Source organism: Pan paniscus, chromosome 9 (genome assembly GCF_029289425.2).
Source record: "Pan paniscus chromosome 9, NHGRI_mPanPan1-v2.0_pri, whole genome shotgun sequence".
Taxonomy (NCBI): Eukaryota; Metazoa; Chordata; class Mammalia; order Primates; family Hominidae; genus Pan; species Pan paniscus.
The window spans coordinates 126,608,015-126,627,693 of record NC_073258.2 but is presented as its reverse complement, the minus strand read 5'-3'; the positions used below and the strand labels follow the sequence as shown (position 1 = coordinate 126,627,693).

The 19,679-nt window shown below is 46.7% G+C and overlaps 1 protein-coding gene across 2 annotated transcripts in view; it reads left to right on the top strand.

The window, feature by feature from the left end:
- Positions 1 to 4,206: 4,206 nt before the first annotated feature.
- Positions 4,207 to 19,679, top strand: part of PUS3 (pseudouridine synthase 3) — a 45,282-nt gene continuing 29,809 nt past the window's right edge. The window contains exons 1-3 of one of the 2 annotated variants that reach the window (XM_055095056.2): positions 4,207 to 4,403; positions 4,479 to 4,670; positions 11,871 to 12,033. The gene's annotated coding sequence lies outside the window, so the exon portion shown is untranslated. Of the gene's footprint in view, positions 4,671 to 11,870; positions 12,034 to 19,679 lie in introns of both variants that reach the window. The other variant, XM_003819903.5, reaches the window with a different exon arrangement.

Below are 19,679 nucleotides of genomic sequence, written 5' to 3'. Positions count from 1 at the left end.
CTCTGCACTGTGCAAGCTCAGCAGCTGGGCCCTGGGGCAGGTAAAGCTGTGGATTCCCAGGTTCTGGTGCCTGCTTCTCATCGTCCCCTCCTGCTCAGGGCCTGTGCTCTCCACCCTCACTGCGTGGCCTCCATCCCCAGCCTGCCTGGGCCCCCAGGGCTGACATCAGCCTGGAGGGAAGGACAGGCAACTGTGTGGACTAAGGGGCAACCTGGAGTCCCTGGAGTGGCCTCGTAGCTGAACTCAGAAATGAGGGGCTTATAAGGAGGGACTCAGGACCTAGACTCCAGTAGTTTGAGGTGAAATTCTGGAGGACCAGGCTGAGGTTCCAAAAGGGCTGGTGGGACCTTCCTTTGCACGCAGGAAGCCCCTCTGCCACCTCCTCGAGAGAAGGCCCTGCAGCTCCTCCCGGGGGAACGTCAGATGGGCGCTGCATGAACTTGGGTGAGCAACCCGCTCCGTCTCCATCTTGTGGCCATCATCTGTGAAATGAAAATAATAATAACTCCCTCTTCAAGTTATTGGACAAATGACATACAACCACCAGTATTAAACCCCTCACAAGCACCCAGCATGGCACGCAGATACATTGAATCAATGTTAGCTCTCGCCCTCCTTCTCTTTAAGTTGAATGAAAATCTGCTTCCCTGACACTTCTATCCTTGGGGAATTCTTTCATGGAAGTTTTGTAAAATTACTCAAACCCCACTTCCAGATGAAAGTCATTCACTATTTGAAACTGCGTGTGCTGCTCTTCCCTTCTCCACCTAAATAAATAATACTAGTCACCATTTGTTGTACACTTACATACACCAGGCGTGGGTTAGGGGTTCCCAACAGCCCCATGAGAAAGCATTGCTATTCATATTTTATGAATGGGCTCAAATGCTCCCCTATTTTCTCCCCGTGGCTTGATTTCCTGTGCCCCAGGTTGCTCCCCATCTTTGGACATTCTCTGGTTCGTCCCTGTCCACTCTGAGACTGTGGCTCACTCAGTCTGGCCAGGGGCCTGTGGAACTGCTAAGTCCCTTCTCTTCTGACAAGAATGCTCAAAGTCTAGCTCAGTTATTTACTGAGTTTCACGGATCCCCCTCAGCTAACGTTTATCCTGTATCAGGGCATGTTGGCTACTCTGCCCCCTTGAGGCCTCCCCTGGCTCCTGAGGATGGCTGGGCACACCTGGCTCTCCTGAGAGGAAGCGGCGGCTCCCTGAGTCTCCCTGTGCCTTTGGACGAGGCAGTGGTGCGGCTGGAACAAGCGCCAGGTGCCTGCAGCTGCCTCCTCTCCAGGACCCTCCGCTGTGCATGGGCAGCAGCTACACCAGACCGTGGGTACTTGGTAAACTCAGGGACAGATGACGCTTGTCTCGCACCACATCCCTGTACCTCTGAGCCAACCTACAGGCCCCTCCTTTTGTGCTGTGGGTTTTAACCCAGCTCTCCTGCCTTGTGACCATTTTGAATCCCGATTCTGAAATCACAGGGCTTTGGAGCAGCAGCATGTGAAAGGACAGGGACAGCTGGGCTGAGGAGGGGAGCAGATGCTCCTGGAGGAAATGGCTTCTCCATGTGTGCTGTCGGGCCAGCCCGGCCCTCCGGGACCCCAGCAGGAGACCAGCCGAGGGCTGCAGAGGAAATGGGTTAGAGGCTCCACAGGCAACGTGTCCCCGGCTGTGTTCACGGCTAAGGAAGGAGGACAACAGGGACAGAGGACAGGCAGGGGCCACTGCCTAGTCACTTTGTAAACTGATCCTTAGAGACTAGAGAGGAAATGAAGGAGGCCCTGGATGGAAGGCTTGGGAACAGGAGGTGAACAGATCAGGAGAGGAAGGAAGGGGAGGCAGACGCAGGCCAAGGCTGAGGCAGTGACAGTGCTGGGAGAGCACCTGTTGGGGCCGTAGGGAAGGAGGCCTAGTTTCTGGCACCAGCTTCACCTGGGAGCTGACCCTCCTTCCATCTGCTTTCCATTCCCGGAGCCCTTTCTCAACCAGCCCTACCTGGGCACGTGGAGCAAAACACTCATGGCTTCTGTTTCCTGATTGGTTAAAAATGTGATTGCAATGCTCACCCTGACACTGCTCAGGGCTGTTGTAAGAGCGGGATGGTGGATTAGTAAGAGCGTATAAGCTGCTGTGCAGAGATGTGAAGAAAGAGGAGAGCTGGAATCACATCAGGATTCAGATCTTGGTTCTGTTCCCACTACCTGAGTGACAATGAACAAGTTACTCACCCACTTCAAGTCTTAGTTTTTCCTCTGTGAAATGGGACTAATTGTTTATTAGACAATATTAGAAGCCAGGCGCGGTGGCTCTCGCCTGTAATCCCAGCACATTGGGAGGCCAAGGCGGGCAGATCACTTGAGGTCAGGAGTTTGAGACCAGCCTGGCCAATATGGTGAAACCCTCTCTCTACTAAAAATACAAAACTTAGTTGGGTGTGGTGGCGTGTTCCTGTAGTCCCAGCTACTCAGGAGGCTGAGCCACAAGAATCACTTGTACCTGAATGGTGGAGGTTGTAGTGAGCCGAGACCGCGCCACTATACTCCAGCCTGGGCAACAGAGAAAGACTCAGTCTCAAAAAAAAAAAAAAAAGTTAGAAAATTAATTTTGTTACATGTGAGAATAGTTTTTTGATTATGTAAGACAATGTTTCTGTTTTTTAATGAATACTAAAACACTCAGCAATGAGATGTCCCGATGTCTTTAGCTTACCTTAAACTACTGCGCAAAAATAGACCAGAAGCTGCTTTCACCAGGCCTCTAGCCCTGCATTGCCATGGGGATTCTTGCAGGGAAGAGGCTGTACATTAACATCTTCCTAATTTTGTAAAAGTTGTGTGAGGTATGCCGGGTGGTGGAAGGGGTGAGATGGAGAAAGGAGAGTGCCTTTGGGGGCAGTTAGAGCAGAGAGGAAGAGATTTCCCTGAGTTTGGGGACAGGTCAGAGGTCACTAGGTACCTGGGAGAAGAAGAGTCTGGAGACAGCAGGCCAGGACCCCAGAGCGTACAGGACTGGAGAGCTACTGCTGACTGCACAGGTCCATAGAAAGCTTGGACAATGAGCAGGCCAACAACCACCACGATGCACCAGCAGTTAGAGGCCTTCCCTTGGTTTCATCCCTCCTAAGTTTCTTAGTCAATTTGTGCGGCTATACTAGAATACCTGAGACTGGGTAATTTATAAAGAACAGAAATTTATTTTCTCACAGTTCTGGAGGCTGGGAAGTCCAAGACCGGGGCTCCAGCAGGTCCGGTGTCTGGTGAGAGCTGTTGTCTTCCAAGATGGCGCCTTGTCACTGCATCTTCCAGAGGAGATGAAGGCCATGTCCCCACATAGTGGAAGGCAGAAGGGCAAAAAGGGATAAACTCCCTTTGTCAAGCCCTTTTATAAGGGCAGCTACTCCCATTCACAGGGGAGGAGCCCTCGTGGCCTAACCACCTCTTGGAGACCCCATCTCTTAATACTACCACACTGGCAACACCTGAATTTTGGGGACACATTTAAACCATAGCAATAAGCTCCCGGGTTCTGGTGGGACACTGGAAAAAGGCAGGAGCCCCAGGAATGCACTCAACTCTACTTGATTTTAGTGAAATAGAGAAATGGATATTTTTGTGCACCTAAGTTTGTAGAGTAAGAGTCACACCTACTGCACCACTACTATTATTATTATTAGCGTTGCTGTTGTTGCTGTTTCCCGGGCTGTGACACTAGGCCTCAGTGCATTTGAGTGCTGTCTGATATGAGCAAAGTGCTCAGGACAGCTGCAGTTCCTTCCCCCAGGAAAGACTCCTAGCCCTTCAGTTCCCAGGCTCTTCCTGGGTTCTGCCCCATCTGGCAATGGTGCTGCTACCAGGCCGGGAATGACAATATAGGGACAGTTCTCTGTAGTTGAGGGTCTGGTTGGAGGTCCCTGGTAGGAGTCTGTCTGGACCCAGCACAGGGGATGCCCACCAGGCCGGCCCTAGCCTTCAAGGGTGGGCCAGACTTTTGAGGTCTGTTGGGGAAGCCAGGGCCCAGGGAAACTTCTAGTTGCTCTCTCCATCTTCAGGCTTGTCACTTCTCTATCCCCTCCCAGTGCCCTCCACCCAACCTGGCTAGATTCTCCAAGTTCCCTGGCTGAGGAGCAGGAAGGAGTGGGGAGTTTCCATAATGTCTCTGTAGAGCTCCAGGGTGAGGCTTGGCAACTGGAAATTGTCAGCCGTCTCCTTGGCGACCAGCAGCCAAATAATTCTGGGAATGGAGGAGGGAAGGGAGCTCTCAGCAGGGCGGCCAAGAGAGGCAGCCCTCACTTCCCAGAAAACTTCAATTCCTCATTACCTGTGTCAGCTGGGGTTCAATCAGGAGACAGAAACCACACCAGTTAGTTTGAAAAGAGAATTCAGCATAAGGAACTGATAATGAGGTATGAAGTTGTTAATTAGGTAAGGAGAGGGTAAGGAGAGAGAAGAGTAAGGTTTCATGGGGATTGCACCTGCAGGAGCAGCTACCACTCCAGGGCTGGAGAACCCTAAGGAAGAGTTTTGAAGGAGGGTTCCAGAGCCTGTGACCCAGACATCTGAGGAGGGGGCTCAACTCAGCAGGAGCTGGGGTCTCCGGGTGTGAAGAAAGGACTCCTGCACCCAGACCTGTGCGGAAGGGGCACCTGCCAGCTGGTGCTGGGGTCTCTCAGGTAGGGATGCAGGGCTGGGGTGGGGTGGATGATGGAGCTGCAAGTGTTGGAAACACTGCAAACTGGATCAGGTGCTGCTCCAGGAGGGGCCTGCTGTTCCTGGGGTGAAGATATGTTGCTGGGGTGCCCTCACAGGGAACACACAGATGCAAACAGGAAGGAGCCTGTCCACACTTCCTGTCCCGCCTGCAGCCTCCCTCTAGTGACTGGCAAAACAGAAATGGAGTTGGTAGGGTCCTAGCCCAACATCGCAAAACTGGCTGCAGAAGATACAGGTCCAGAGCTGAGAAATAAGAACCTTGTTACCCCATTGCTGGAAGTTCTGGTCTTCCAGCCTTGTCGTTAGTGGTAAGAGCAATGCTGAATGCATAGTGGGTGCTCACCTAATGTCGTTGTCTGGCCACTGCCTCAGCTGATTCCTGAAAAGGCACATGGACAGGTAAGGGACAGGCCCATCCCTCCCCTTCTTGGCTTTATTCTGGCCTGTTTTGAAGTTACTGACATTCACAGGCTCTGATAGCTGGAAGGAATTTTTTAATGGTAATGATGAAAACAATAGCAGCAAAGAAATATTACAAGTGGCCTAAGGAAAACTATAAAATTACTGGGATCAAATCGTACATTAAAAGTACAGGACAAGATAAATAGCCCCATAGGGCAGAAATAGAACAAAGTTCAGAAATTTATCCCTGTGCGTATGGATTATAGGGTACAATAAAGGTGGTATTTCAAACCAGTGGATTCAAACTATGGTTTCTTTAATAAATTGTATAGGCACAGTTGACTCTATGTCTGAATGAAAAAAAAGGTTACGACCTCTACCTCATTAAGTTATTAAAACAAAATTTCAGATCCGAAAGATTTAAATGTAACATTTAAAACAGTTTCATGAGGAAAAATATTAGAATATATGATCTAGAGTTTGAAGAGATTTTTCTAAATAAAGTAGAAAATTCAGAAGCTACAGATGAAAAGAGAGACATAAGAAGCTTAAATTTTAGAAAGATAAAATATACCGCTGGGATCATGAGGTCAGGAGTTTGAGACCAGCCTGGCCAACATAGTGAAACCCCATCTCTACTAAAAATACAAAAATTAGCCAGGCATGGTGCCACGTGCCTGTAGTCACGGCTACTCAGGAGGCTGAGGCAGGAGAATTGCTTGAACCCAGGAGGTGGAGGTTGTAGTGAGCTGAGATTTCGCCACTGCACTCCAGCCTGGCCAACAGAGTGAGACTTCGTCTCACAAAAAAAAAAAAAAAAAAAAAAAAGAAGATACCGCTGAGTGCAGTGGCTCACACCTGTAATCCCAGCACTTTGGGAGACCAAGGTGAGCAGATCGCTTGAGCTCAGGAGTTCCAGACCAGCCTGGGGAACATGGCGAAACCCCGTCTCTACAAAAAATTCAAAAATTAGCCGGGTATGGTGGCACATGCCTGTAGTCCCAGCTACTCGGGAGGCTGAGGTAGGAGGATGGCTTGAACCCAGGAGATCAAGGCTGCAGTGAGCTATGATCGCACCACTGCACTCTAGCCTGGGCAACAGAGTGAGACTTTGTCTCAAAAGACAAAAGACAAAAAAAAAAAAAAAAAAGAAAACAAAGATAGAAGATACTATATGTAAAGTCAAAAGACAAACTATAGACTGGAGAAAATATTTCAATATGTACCACCAATAATGAGTTAATATCTGGTACACAAAGATCCTGTCTGTCAATAAGAAAGAGAAATAACCTAGTAGAAAAATAGGCAAAAGATAGAAATAGGTGATTCATGGAAGAGAAAATCCAAATGGATAATACATTTATGGAAAGATGCTGAACCTCACTAATAGTCAAGGAAATGCAAATTTTAGAGATGGGATACTGCTTTTCATTTATCAGAATAGCAAAACTTAATAAGAATGATCACACCTAGGGCTGGAGAAGATGAGGGAGAAACCACTCTTAATCACAGCTGGTGGATATGTGAATTACCCCAGACTTTTGAGAAAGGGACCTGGTAAAATATATGAAAACTAAAAATATACATCTCTTTGAGCTATGTAATTTTTGGAAATTATGCTATGAGGGATAAAAAGCAAGCTTTAATATTTGAGGATATGCATACAAAAATATAGCATTTTTTTGTAGTGGCAAAACCATTAGTATTGATTGAATGATATATGTATACCCATGTAATGTAATGTTATACAACTTTTAAAACAATACATTACAGAAGGACAAATGCTCTAGGATTCCACTTAGGTGAGATACCTAGAGCAGTCAAAACCACAGAGACAGAAGGTAGAAGGGTGGCTACCAGGGGCTAGAGAGGGAGGGGAAATGGGGAGTTGTTTAATGGATATAGAATTCCAGTTTTGGAAGAGAAGAAGTTCTGGAGACGGGTTGCACAACAATGTGAATATAGTTAACACTACCGAACTATATACTTGAAAATGGCTAAGATTGTAAATTTTATGTGCATTTTACTATGATTTTAAAAAAAGAGAATAAATTAGAGGGATTTTCACAATGTTTTGTTAGGTGAGAAAAGCAATCTGCACAGAAATCTATGTGGTATTTGTAAAATAAATGACGATAAAGGTAAATAAACGCCTGCTGGGTAATCCAGACCTGCCTGGCCGCGCCCAGAGTCCTCCAACTGCAGAGCACTCTCCAGGCTGGTCCAGGCCTAGGGCTCCGGGCAGGGGCTGGTGTTGAACTAAGCTTACCGGCTTTGCCAGCCCTAGGTGGCAAAGCACCCTTTAAACAGACTTCTGCCCTGGTGTTCTCCGTCTCGACTCTCCTCCCCCAAATGCTAGGCCCCCACAGGTTCTGGCACAGCCGGCCAAGTCCCACAGCTGTTTCTAATATTCTGCACACACTTTATTGAAATGAGAAGCCCCGTTTATCATCCTTCAGGCCCCTGATTAGGTACAGATGACCTGACAGTCAGCGGGGCCTGAGCCAGCAATCAAAGAGGAGATTGTTCTAAGCCAGGAGGTGAGAGGGGCAGAGGCCTGGGAAGCCGAGCAGGGTCCAAGGAGACTTGGGCCAGCCAGGAGGAGATGGGGAGGTTCTCAGGCTGCAGGAAGGAGGGGAGGGCAGGGCTGAGTAAATTCTTCAAGGACCCCTGGTTTGCTCATCTTCTCTGGCCATATATTCTCTCTGGCCTCCGAGCCTCCTTCAAAAGGCTTGCATTCTATGCTAGAAACATCTCCTCATCTCCAGTCTCCAAACTCAGCCCCCATTTTGCTTTACTTTCATCTCTCAACAATACCAGTAAACCTCTCTGGATGTAATAAAAAGACAGGGCATCTCTCTACCCTTGGCCTCTCCATAATTCTACTCTTCCTAGAGCTACAGAATCAAAACTGAAATATTGAAAACAACCTAGAAATCACCTAAGTGTCAATCCTACAGCCCCCTCTACAGCATCCCTGACCAGCGGCTATTCCAGTTTATGCCTGAGCATTCTAAACTGTGCTGTCCAATATGGTAGCCTCTAGCCACATGTGGTTATTTAAAATCAAACTAAAATTTCATTTTTTTGGGTCACACTAGCCACATTTAAAGTGCTCAATGCTACAAGAAATATGAAGGGTCGCATATTTTACCACAGTTGCAAACTAACAAGTTAGTCTGACCATTTCATGGATGCTGGCAGAAGACATGAGACTCCTGGGTCAGAGACAAAGAACTTTATTATTTATAGCAATATCAGTAACCAGAGTATCAGTATTTTCTTGCTCCAGTTTCCTGAGCTCCAATTGCCACAGGGCACCATGAATGAGGCCAAATGATACCCACACATACAGTGGGTTGCTGTACAAGAAAGGAACCCTGAGTTTAGGAAACCTGGTTCTTTTGCAATGTGCAGTAAGCATCTGCCCTATGTGCTGGAGGAAGACATTGTCTTCCAAGACTGCTGGTTACATATTAATACAAAAATCCTTGAAAGGTGTCCAGAACAAAGGCAGTGCCTCTGCTTACAAAATGTGTAGAAATGCGGCCGGGCACAGCGGCTCACACTTGTAGTCCCAGCACTTTGGGAGGCTGAGGAGGGCGGATCATTTGAGGTCAGGAGTTCAAGACCAGCCTGACCAACATAGTGCAACCTCGTCTCTACCAAAAATACAAAAATTAGCAGGGCATGGTGGCGCGCACCTGTAATCCCAGCTACTCAGAAGGCTGAGGCATGAGAATTGCTTGAACTCAGGAGGTGAAGGTTGCAGTGAGCCAAGATTGTGCCACTGCACCCCAGCCTGAGTGACAGAGTGAGATTCTGTCTAAAAAAAATCAAAAATGTGTAGAAATGCATGAGACCCATGGGGAATTGTCTCCCAACACAGTGTGGGTATGAAACACTGCCATCATTGCAGAAAGTTCTATTGGACCTGCAGGGCTCTAGGGAATGTGGAACTCACTTATTTGCCAGGTCCTTTCCATCATTTCTGAATCCTGGCCCAAGGAGTCACAGAAAAATAAGCAAGCACTGCCACTTTGTTACAGGAAAGAGGTCCTGATCCAGACCCCAAGAGAGCGTTCTTGGATTTCACGCAAGAAAGAAAAGCAAAGTGCAAAGCAAAAGCAAGTTTATTTAAAAAGTAAGAAATAAAAGAATGGCTACTCCACAGACAGAGCAGCCCTGAGGGCTGCTGGTTGCCCATTTTTATGGTTATTGCTTGATAATATGCTAAACAAGGGGTGGATTATTCATGCCTTGCCTTTTGAGACCATATAGGGTAACTTCCTGATGCTGACATGGCATTTGTAAACTGTCATGGCGCTAATGGGAGTGTAGCAGCGAGGACGACCAGAGGTCACTCTTGTGGCCATCTTGGTTTTGGTGGGTTTTGACCAACTTCTTTACTGCAAGCTGTTTTATCAGATCTTATGACCTGTATCTTGTGCCGACCTCCTATCTCATCCTGTGACTTAGAATGCCTTAACCAACTGGGAATGAAGCCCAGTAGGTCTCAGCCTCATTTTACCCAGCGCCTATTTGAGGCGGAGTTGCTCTGGTTCAAATACCTCTGACAACTTTGCATGCTCATGTGTAAATTTCAAGGTGTTTTCCTTGAGGCAGATGTTCATCACATTATAATCACTGTCTTTCTGAACTCAGCCATGAAAGGCTGAGTCTGATTTCATGTGCTCTGTCCTCATAATGACACTGTGAGAAGAGGAGATCAGAGTAATCCAGGAGGGGCAAATGGCTCTGGCAAAGGCCCAGAGGTGGGGTGAGCAGGGCATGGCTGGAGGGGCTGGGGGGCACACAGGTGAAACGACCAGGAGACTCTTAAGTGGTCAAACACTCTAGCAAAGCGAACATTTACTAGCATCAGGATAACAGAAGAGTTTGAGGGGGAGATTGCTGAGCCCCACCCCCAAGGGCTTCTGATTCGTGAGGTCTGTGGTGGGGCCTGAGAATTTGCATTTCTAAGAAGTTCGTAGGTGCTGCTGTGCTGCTGCTGCTGATCTGGGGACCACATTGTGGGAACCGCTGCTCTAGTGTGATAGATGCACTTTGGGCAGCATGCTAGTGACACGTGGATGGACAATTCTTTTATTTGTTCTAATGCATATTGGAAAAATGCAACTAGCACATCAAACTAGTTATATTTTTAAACAATCAGTAGATTTAAGAATATAGTTACATATACATGTAGCTGTGTGTAGTATGAAGACTGGCGAAGATGGTGATGGTGCTACGGGAATGACTGAGGTTTGGGCAGTGCTGATGCAGGAAAGGGCCAAGAATGGGATTCAGACAGGCCCCAGTCAAATTCCACTTCCACTGTGTGATGGCAGATGCAGCCTCTCAGCTTCCTTGTTTATGAAATGGCATTACTGCATTTCCATGAGTGTTTCTCAGGATGTGTGAGGATCAGCTAACAACTAACTAGCTCCTTCCCTCCTTTCCATCCTTCCCCAGGAGGAGGGCACAATCCTTGCCCTTGGACTGTTCTCATTCTAGGCGACAGGCTCTGTCACTTTTAAATGCCAAGAAATTGTGAGGGCCTATTAGAATCCCAGGTCCCCACCCTTAAGACAGAAACCACCCCTCCCTCTGGCTGAAGCCTGAGGATTCCGGAAGGGGAAGCAGGCTTGGGCTGGGGAACAGAGGGTCCCACAACCGTCCTCCCGGATGGGCAGGCACAGACCCTGGGCCCCCAGCTCCCCTGCCTCCCCGGGCTCAGGCGGCACAGTGCAGTCCTGTGGGGCAGCAGTGCCTTTTCTAATCTTGCTGTCTTAGGTTAATATCAAAGCTGCTTGGCGAATCCTGAGCCCGTGCCCATGTGAGGTGGGTGGACCTGGGTCTGGCCTGGAGAATCCATCCAGGACCGAATACATGTTCCTTTTTCAGGGGCAGTAGGCCCCGTCACAGGGCCTAGTCTTAATGGTAGTGGGGCAGCAGCAAAGAAAACCAATGACTTAACAAGGAAAATTAAAATATTCTTGGGATCATCAGCATGGAGAAACCTCTCTGGAGGCACCCTCCAGGAAGCTCATACTCCAAGCAACTGGTCTTGCTCCTGTCCAAAGGACTACTAATGGGAGGGGTGACGATGGGAGACATGCAGCGTTTAAAGTGAACCCCTAAATCCATGTTTTTGGCGGAGCCCTCTAGAGTCTAGTGGTGTTTCCATCACACCATTCATTCCACAGGGCTTTCTGCTCCCTTCCCTCCTCATTTTAATGATCTCAGACAGACATAAAAATGGCTGAGCTCAGCATAAGTGACTGAGACATGAGCATTGCCTCAGGGTCCCCGTGGACCCCAGCTGGGTACCATGCCGCCCTAGGTTCTACTTTGACAGGATAAAGTGAACTCATATATTCAGTTGTTTTAAGTGAGCTAACGCTAGGCAGTGCCAGAGGACGAAGACATAAATCTTTCCTAGAGCTCAGAGTCACTGCCAAACACCTTGGATCAAACTTTCTGCTTGTTCAAGATGGTTTTTCCTCCCCTCTAAAAATGAGGAGGGGAAAAGTACTAAAAAATCTAAGGGGCTAGCGGGAGGGTGTTAGCAGATTCTGGGACTGACAAACTTGTCAACGCTTTGGCCTCATAAAAATTCCTTTTGTAAGAAAGGCAAACTTTTACATTGATTTTTCTTACCGCTCTTAGTGGGTGCCAAGGGTGTCACTGGTCACCTGGTCTGCCTGTGTGTTAGCCCTGGCTGGGGAATGAAGGCTTTTCTTATATCTCTGCAGGCTTCATTTGCATCAGAGGTGGGACAGCTTGTTACATATCACCCTTGGCTGTGATCATAGCCTCAGATGCTTCTCAACTGGAGCAAACTCAAGCAGGCTGTTTGAAAACATTTTGAAAACCTCCCAGCCAGAAACCTTGTTCCAGCAGTGCAGAGCAGCTCAGGTAAGAGGCAACGAGTGGTGTGCCCCACATGGCCTCTGTGTGGCTGAGAATGAACTGCTTTTTTCCCTTTCACTGATTTTCTTTGCAGTTTTTATTCTTTGCAAACACTTTATAGCAACAAACACGTGAAAGAAAGTCACCCACACGCTTATCAGCCCTATAATTTGTCAAATGGCTTTGTGTTTCTAAGTTTCTTGCCTATACACATACCTTTTATTTTTATTTTTTTATTTTCTGAGACCCAAGTCTCACTCTGTTGCCCAAGTTGGAGTGCAGTGGCGTGATCTTGGCTCACTGCAACCTCTGCCTCCCGGGATCAAGCAATTCTCGTGCCTCGGCCTCCCAAGTAGACAGGACTACAGGCATGTGCCACCACGCCCAGCCAATTTTTGTATTTTTAGTAGACAAGGGGTTTCACCTTGTTGGCCAGGGTGGTCTCGAACTCCTGACCTCAGGTGATCCACCTGACTTGGCCTCCCAAAGTGTTGGGATTACAGGCATGAGCTCCTGCACCTGGCCTGTACACATAAAGTATAACTGTGACCAGGATTCTAGCCCCCCTAACCCCACTCTCCTTTTTTTCAGCCAAGAATCCTCACCTAGATCCGTGTTCTAAAACTTTGCTACTCAAAGTGTGGTCTGGAAACTAGTAGCAGCACCACCCCAGACCTAGTAACCCAGAAATCTGCAGGTTAACGAGATCCCCAGGAGATCATATTTATGTTAAAGTTTGAGATAGAGTGCTCTCAAACAGAGATCCCCAGCCTTTCTGCCACCAGGGACTGGTTTTGTGGAAGACAACTTTTCCACGGACAGGGGTGTGGAGGGAATGGCTTCGGGATGATTCAGGTGCATTGCATTTATTGTGCACTTTAATTTCTATTATTACGTTGTAATATATAATGAAATAATTATACAACTCATCATAATGTAGAATCAGTGGGAGCCCTGAGCTTGCTTGTTTTGCAACTAGATGGTCCTATCTTGGGGTGATGGGAGACAGCGACAGATCATCAGCATTAGATTCTCATAAGGAGCGCGCAACCAAGATCCCTCACATGCACAGTTCACGATAGGGTTTTGTGCTCCTATAGGAATCGAATGGCGCTGCTGATCTGACAGGAGGCAGAGCTCACGTGGTAATGTGAGTGATGGGGAGGGGCTGTAAATACAGATGAAGCTTCGCTCGCTCATCTGCCACAAACCTGCTGGGCAGCCCGGTACCGGTCAGTGACCCGGGGGTTGGGAACCCCTACTATAAAACACATTAGCTAAGACAAAACTCTACTACAAATTGGGGTTACACAATTTCCTCCTTCCCTCCTTCGTGCCATAGTTGTGGAACATCTAGGGGGTGCTAGGCACTGGGTTGGGTGCTGGGCCTGACAGAGAGCCAGGTCCATTACAAATGGTCTCTATCTTCAAGCCACGTAGGCCTGTCAAAGGCTGAAGCATGATAGCACTGTGGTGTCAGGGAGGAATAGGATTGTAGAGCTGGAAGAGTCCTGGGGAGGTGGGGCCCAGGCAGGTGATGTGGCTTTGTCCATGGCCACAGAGCAGGTTCATGGGCAGGCAGGACTTGAGCCCAAGCTTCCTCCCCTCACGTGCACTCACTCTGCCGGCAGAATTCGGACCCCTGGCAGACAAGTTGGCATATGGAGATGCATAGAAATGAAATGCCCGAGCTTGCTGCCAGGTCCTCCTCCGTCAGGCACGCCCCTGGAGACCACCTCAGCGCCGACCCTCCCTGCCTCTCCCCTCGGCTAGCACAGCCTCTTGCTCAGGTGTCTAAGGGGCTTTGCTCCTAGCATATCTCCTGACCTTTTTGAGACAAGAAAGATCTAGCATTTGATTCAAAACTGTAAAGAAATCTATTCTCCACAAAGTAATGTATGGACTGAATACATTACTCCTGCCAAATGGATCCCATCAACTAAAATATCAGAGGAACTTTTGGAAATTGGTTAAATGGATCTAAAACTAATCTTGAGGAATAAACTGAGTAATGACATTTTTTCAAATATGAGAGATAATGAAAATAGCCAAGAGGGGGAACAAGTCCTTAAAATAAAACACATTGTATAACAATAATACATAAAACTGTGGTGTTGGCCCAAGAATAAACTGGCATTAAGTAGATACTCAGAATCTTGTTTTATGTGTCAGGTATGTAGAAATTTAATATGATAAGGAAGATACAATAATAGGAAATAGAGGTTTCTCAGTGATATACCTCACACCAGAACAAATTACAGATGGACTAAAGCTGAGTATCTTTTTAAAGATAAAAATCACAATAACTAAAAATAAAATTAAACATGTTTTCTAGAGCAGTGCTAATATTCTAGAACAGTAGACAATCAATTATTGATATATTTCATTACAAAAAATTAAATAACTTTGTGTGAAACAACTATAACACATTTTAAAATGCAGTCAGACTGAGATAGACAATATGTTGTCAGTAAAATAGAAGGTTAATGTCTTTATTTTATTTGGAAAAATAAATTCACACATATATTTCACACAACTTGACAAGGAAAACATTAACATCCCACAAGATAAATGGGCAAAGAACACTACAGATGCTTTTCAAATGATGAACCACTTTAAAAAATATAATCTTGTTTGTACTAAGAGAAACATAAACCAGAAAAGTTACCAAGCAATTTTAAAATGAAAATATCCCTTGCTGGTAAGAGGTGAATTTGGTGTGCAACTATATATTGGTATAGCCAGTCTACTGAATGCAATGTAGCTCTAACAAAATCTGTTAAATGCTGTTAAAGTGCTTCTAGTTTTTGACCTGGTACTCGCACTTAATGTCTCTAATCTTAAGAAATAATTCGGAATATTGGGCGAGAAGATATTTACTGCAGCATGATTTATAATTAAAGCTTTGGAAAAATGGACATCCTATAAATGTTCAACAAAGTCAGCTATATGCATATTCACTAGATAGGACAATCTGGTCAATTATTGTTTTGAAAATATAATCCCAAACACTGTGTGGCAACATGAAAAAAAAAACTTGAATGTTTCAAATAAAAAGATATAATACTATAATTAACCACAGATGTTTATATTAAGAACAGGACTATATCAAGCTGATAATTTTTATGATAAAGTCATTGGATTGTTGATATTTTGCTCTACTTTGCTGTTTCATTGCTTTTATAATATGAACATTAAATTAAAAATAATCCACATTCAGCCTAAGCTTGGTATAAAGAGATGGTCACATGGGGAAGGAACCAATGCATCTGAACGCTAAGACAGGGTGCAATTAGAAGTTAACCACCCCATTTTCATTTGTGGAGAACAATCTTCTTTTGTGCAAAGCTTCTCAGACTCATGTTGCTCCACCTGTGTAGCTATTGTGTGTAGGGTCCTGGAAACATGGTATCTTAGAATGGACAGAGTCTCCGAGATCATTTTATTCTAAACTCCTGGTTATTCAAGAACCAGAACTACAGCATCTGATTAACTATTCATCTTCTGATTGATTGAATGCTCTCATGAATGGGGAGTTCACCACCTCACAAAGCAGCCTGCTCAGTCTGTGCCTTCTAAATCATGCCTGAGGCCATTATACATGACGTATACATGTTACCTCCGAATATAACAGAAAGCAGAGATTTCAAGCCATGATCACACACTACGGAACTGGAGTGAGGCAGTACCATTCTTTCTAGCAACAGAAAAATATTAAGCTCAAAATAGGAGACCATCCTCATTTATGAAAATTATATTCTAGAAACTGGAATAGAGAAACCCATGGTTATTCTACTGAACAGAAATAATTATGGGCAAAGGTTAATTCCCAAAGAAAAATGCTACAGATAGTTGCCACGCTTCTCTAGAGACTTATGAAAACTTTCAGTTCTTCTGAATACAAGAGGGAGAGAGAGCCCCTCTTCAGAGCTCATCTTTATCGTATCAGAGCCTCTGGCTGTTTCTAACCTCAGCAGAGATGGAAGGCTGATAAACTGGTAAAGGAGGGCCAGGCAGTTCCAGACATGGGCCCGTGGGCCCCTCCGTGGGTTTGCCAAACACAGTGGGACATCTCTCAGCCAAGAATCATCCCAGTTCAGGTGTGTTTTCTGTATTTCACTAGAAGAATCTAAAAGTTTAATGTTTAAAGGGGGATGGAAAATCCACATTAAAAATGGAGAATGGTGCTTCAGCCCCACCCACATTTAAAACTGATAGTTTGCAAAGCAGTAAGAGAAACCAGCCAATGGCTCAAACTGCATCTCTTCAGGCAGACACCAGGCAACACAGTGAGGGGCAGCGAAGGAGGGTGTGGGAAGTCCAGACCCATCCTTCTGAGGGACCCAGGCAGCACAGGAGGGTGGCAGGGGATAAGGCAGAACCCCGAGGGTGAAAACATCAACCTGCGGATGTGAGCAGCAGAACGGGAAGAGGAGTCAGCAGACAGAAATGAGAAGGGGAGGCTGGGCGCCGTGGCTGATGCCTGTAATCCCAGCACTTTGGGAAGCCAAGGCGTGTGGATCACCTGAGGTCACGAATTCGAGACCAGCCTGACCAATACGGTGAAACCCCATCTCTACTAAAATAACATACAAAAATAAGCCAGGCATGGTGGCATGTGCCTGTAGCCCCAGCTACTCGGGAGGCTGAGACAGGAGAATTGCTTGAACCGGGGAGGCAGAGTTTGCAGTGAGCCGAGATCACGCCACTGCACTCCAGCCTGGGCAACACAGTGAGACTCCATCTCAAAAAAAAAAAAAAAAAAAGAGAAGGGAAAATGTCAAATTCTCTCAGCCACGGATTAGCAAAAGTATAGAAAATGTTGGGGTTGAGTGCCTCTTGGATTCTTTCTAGGGCAAAAAGTTGGTATTCCCTGTAGCATAGAACAAGACTGTGATGATTTCATAGTCTGTGGGTTAATATGATATGAGGGTCTTGGATATACATCATTATTCCCCAGAAGTAGTGGAGAGTTGAAGTGAGAGGGTTAGGATTGAAGAGGATCTGACTTTTCTGTTACTCCCTTGGGAAAAGCAGTATATGCCAGATGGCTGGGCTCCTGAAGACCCTCCTGCAAGGCTGAGCATGATGGGCTGTCTGTACAATGTGGGTGAGAACATAGTAATGCCCCCCGGTTCAGAGAGCAAAGTGCAGGCCCATCCCAACAGCTGGACTGTCTCTGCAGGGGTTCTCTTTCTAATCTAGGTCCTGACTTGAATCAAAAGGAAGGAGACTGAGCCTCTCAGAGGACCAGGAACCAAGCCAAGGCTTGACACAACCAGCCTCTCTCTCTCTGCTGTCTGGAAAGGTACTCTCACCACCCAGCACCCCCATCACTCCCCTAAGATTTTCCACTGTTGGTCACATGTGCAGAGACCGCCAGCAGCTTTCATGGTGACCGAGCTTTGCTGAGGAGGATCAACACTTTCTCATGACCAAAAGCAATAATGTCTCTTGAAAAGCAGCTGTCACACATCCTACCAGACTATGACCAACTTATTTGCCTTTCCTATTATTAATGGTTGCCTTAGATCCAGCACCTAACATCATAGCAGCCGTGTTCCATGCGAGGTGTTCACTCACCCACTGGAAATCACAGTCCTGCTCTACGTAATCATGAATTTCAATATGCTAACAGTCTTAAGCTGGCCAAGATAAACTTAATGGATTTGGTTTAGTATTTGGTGCCAAGAAACATACAGCTGATGAACCCAGCTCACAGTTGCACTGAAATCACCTGGTGTTTCCTTGCCTCTCTATCTACTCTGTCCTCAGGCAGGCACTGAGAGAGATGACCTTGGCCAGGCCATGCAGGAAGACGGGAAAATTGCTTACAGCTCTGACAGGAGCTGCACCCTGCAAAAAACAGCCTTTGGATTGTTGACTCACCAAACTAGCCAGTTCGTGTTAATGCAGCTGTGACACAGGATGGCTTTGCTGCCTCCTAGGTGGTGAGACAAAGGGACGTGAGGAGGGGGCAAAAGGGAACGCAGAAAAATACCTGGTTCATGCAGACCCGTGGGAACAGCTGCCAAACAAAAATTACTGAGGACATTTGTGAGGGTAACTGGCGGAGATCTTACCAGAGATTTGAACTGTAAAGGAAAGTGGTAAAGTTTTATTTAGGACACCCCAAGGCTGAGCTGAGCACGGTGGAAGGTCCAACTCGATTCTCGAATAGTAAGAGAACAAAGTATCTGGATACACTTCTCAGGCTCATTCATCCTGTGCCATATAATTGGGGTTCAAAACTAGGATGGAAAACCTAAAAAAAAAATTATTAGTGAATGAGGAAGTGGCAAAAGAAAAAAATATTTACTCAACAAAGACAAAGGTTCCTTGGGCACTTAGAATGCACTGGGCACTGTGTTAGGGGTATTGAGTGGACAAGAATGATCACCAGCTTCCAGTCCAGAGAGGAGGGCAGATGTAGGATAAGGAGAACCAGGATGGACACCGAGCAGCAGGAGTTCCATGTGTTACAAGTTCTGTCCCTGAGGGCCTCTCTGCCTGAGGGTCTCCCGCTGGAACGGCCGTCTTTGTTACCACTGCTCTACCTGCACTTGCGGCTCCCTTATGGAAGTGGGTATTTCTGGGCTCTGCCCTCAGTGAGTCTGCTTTCATCTGCATGGGGAAGAAAATCTGTATTTTTTTCCCCGGGCTCTCCAGGTAATTATGATAAGCTGGGTCTGGAACACTTCCTCTCATAGACTCAGGTTAGAAAGTTGCTGGGTGGTACAAAGTCCATGCTGAGAAGGCACAGTTGAATACATCCTGCTTTCCTGTAGGAGATCCTGAGTGTCCTCTCCTCTGGGAGCCAGCCTAGATGGTGTTAGGGTCCCTCCTCTGTGCTACACTAGTGATCTGGGCCCGCTTGCTTTAGCACAGTCTGTTATCATGCTGGCTTATTCTAGGTCTCTGCCATTAGGCTCTGAATTCCAACATGGCTGTTGTATCTCACTCACCTCCTTTTCCCTGGTGTTTAGCATAAAGGGTATACAATAAATATCTGTTGCTAAATGAGGGAGCGTGTTTTTTTTGAGATAGAGTCTCACGCTGTCGCCCAGGCTGGAGTGCAGTGGCACGATCTCGGCTCACTGCAATCTCGGCCTCCTGGGTTCAAGTGATTCTTCTGCGTCAGCCTCCTGAGTAGCTGGGATTACAGGCACGCGTACCACCACGCCCAGCTAATTTTTATATTTTTAGTAGAGAAGGGGTTTCACCATGTTGGTAAGGCTGGTCTTAACTCCTGACCTCGTGATCCGCCCTCCTTGGCCTCCCAAAGTGCTAGGATTACAGGTGTGAGCCACTGTGCCCAGCCACATGATGATTTTTATGTATTTCTGAGCCCTGCTCTCCAGGAGAAAACATTGGCAGGGTGACATGGAAGAGGAATATCAAAATAGATATGCCAGGAACCACCATCCCACCGATGACAGGGCCACTCACTGCAGCCACTGGTGCAGTTTGGTGCCGTGACAGAGCTGGTACCGGCGCTCTGGTTACAAGATCCGCTCCGGCTTTCTGGGGGACTCTCCATTTACCCCATCTTCTCAAGCTCACTACACTTTACTTTTGAGTAGGAAATATGAAAAATTAAAAAGTATCTCAATGGGCCTTGTGGGAAAATGTCCAGGATTCTCAGACATACC